This window comes from Alternaria novae-zelandiae, assembly GCF_023758075.1.
Source record: "Alternaria novae-zelandiae strain BMP 2774 chromosome Unknown scaffold_12, whole genome shotgun sequence".
In the NCBI taxonomy this organism is placed as follows: domain Eukaryota; kingdom Fungi; phylum Ascomycota; class Dothideomycetes; order Pleosporales; family Pleosporaceae; genus Alternaria; species Alternaria novae-zelandiae.
Genome location: NW_026056972.1, coordinates 625,102 through 627,181, shown reverse-complemented (window position 1 = coordinate 627,181; position 2,080 = coordinate 625,102).

Below are 2,080 nucleotides of genomic sequence, written 5' to 3'. Positions count from 1 at the left end.
TTATATAAAATAGTCTAGAAAGCCTCTAACTAGTTAGAGCTATAGTCTATAATAAAAGCTAAGAGAAATCTATAGAAATACTACTAGTAGTTATAGAATATCTATGTAATATAGTCTAAAGCTATAAAAGAAACTACTTCTAACTAGATAAATTTTAATAGGTAATCTATAATAACTAAAAGATACTATAGTAAAGTCTTATTATAGGCTAGTAGTTTTATTATAAAGTCTATTAAGATTTACTACTAGTACCTATCTACTACTAGAATAGGCTATAATAGCTTTTAGCGCTTCTTCTAAGAGAAGTAGATAGCGTAGTAGTAGTAATTTCTAATATAATACGCAATATTACTTAATATACTATTCTAGTAATAGTTTTAGCGTATATAGTAGAAAGTAACGTTCTTCTTTAGATACTCTACTAGGCCTAACTTATAGGCTCTCTAGATTACTATTATAGTAAGTAGCTTCTAATTTAGTAGCTACAAAACGCTTCTCTAAAGTAGTATACTATATACGCTAATAGCGTAGTCTCTAATTTACTAAGTTATATTAGCTTTAGATAGAAAAGCCTTTATATCTAAATAGACTACTCTCTACCTCTTAATATAGCTAGAATTCTCTACTAGTATAGCGTTCTATAGGCCTTATATATAGAGATTAAGAAATACTAAAGAGCTTAGTAGAAGTATATTCTCTACCTAGACTTAAGCTATACCTACTAAGATCTAGATAGGTATTATAATACGCGTTAACTAGCAGAAATTCTCTATATAGTCTTACTTATAGTAGCTTAATATATTAGAGCGCGCTATAAGACGCCTAGGCTAATAACGTAATATATACTAAAATTTAGAGAGGTACTCTACCTAGTAATACTATTACTTACTAAGGTTTTATATACTAGTAAAGTACTCTAGATTCTTATAGTTAGTAAGAACTTTAAAAAGCTTATATACGCTAGTAAGCTTAGCTATCTATACCTTAAGATAACGTACTATAGTAAGTAACTTCTTATTATAAATAGTATAGTTATACTTCTTACTTATAAGAGCTACTAAATAGTAAGTAACTAAGTATAGAATACTTCTAATATACTATAAAAGATATTCTTCTAGAGTAACGCCTAAGTAGTTTATCTTAATAATTATTTAGTAAGAGAGGTTCTACTAATAAAGAATAAAGTCTATAATAAATATAGACTTTAATGTTTAGAAAGCCTAATTCTTCTCTAGTCTCTATTTAAACTAGATAGCCTTTTCTATAAGTTAGTAGAGAGAAGTAGCTACTTTAGAGAAGTTAGAAATAAAGTTATAATAAAAGTTTATAAACCTAAGAAAACTATATATACCTATTACTATTATAGGCGCTTGCTAGTTCTAGACTACCTAGAGCTTATCTAGGTCTAGATGTATAGCGCGCTCTGCCTTAATAACGTAACTAAAGTAGTAGACTTTCTTTACTATAAATACACTTTTCTTAAGGTCTAGGTTAAGTTAGGTATTACGTAGTAGAGTTAGAACCTATTTTACTTTAGTAAAGTAGTTAGCTCTACTTTCTCTAGAGTAGATTAGAACGTTATTAAGATACACTATTATAAAATTACTTAATACTTTCTTTAGCGTACTATTAATATACTACTAGAAGAATATAGGTATACTAGTTAGGCTAAAAGAGTAGATAAGCTACTTAAATAACTTAAATTAGATATAAAACACTATTTTTACCTTATTACTATTAGCTATATATAGCTTATAGAACGTAGTATAAATATTAACTTTAGTAAACTAATAAGCCTCTAAAAGTATACACAGCGTCTTCTTAATTAAGAGTAGTAGATAGTAATTTATAACTATAATTTTATTAAGGCTATAGTAGTTAACGTAGAAGCACTAACCTCTAGAGGTCTTTTTTACTAGAAGAACTAGCAACTCTATAGAGAAGAAGCTAGTCTAGATCTATCTCTTATTAAGTAGATCTATAAGCTATACGCGCAGCTTTAGTAGCTAATTATATAATATTAAATATAAAAGGCTTTATAGCGCGTTTTACTTATAGCTATACGTGTTTATAGATAAGT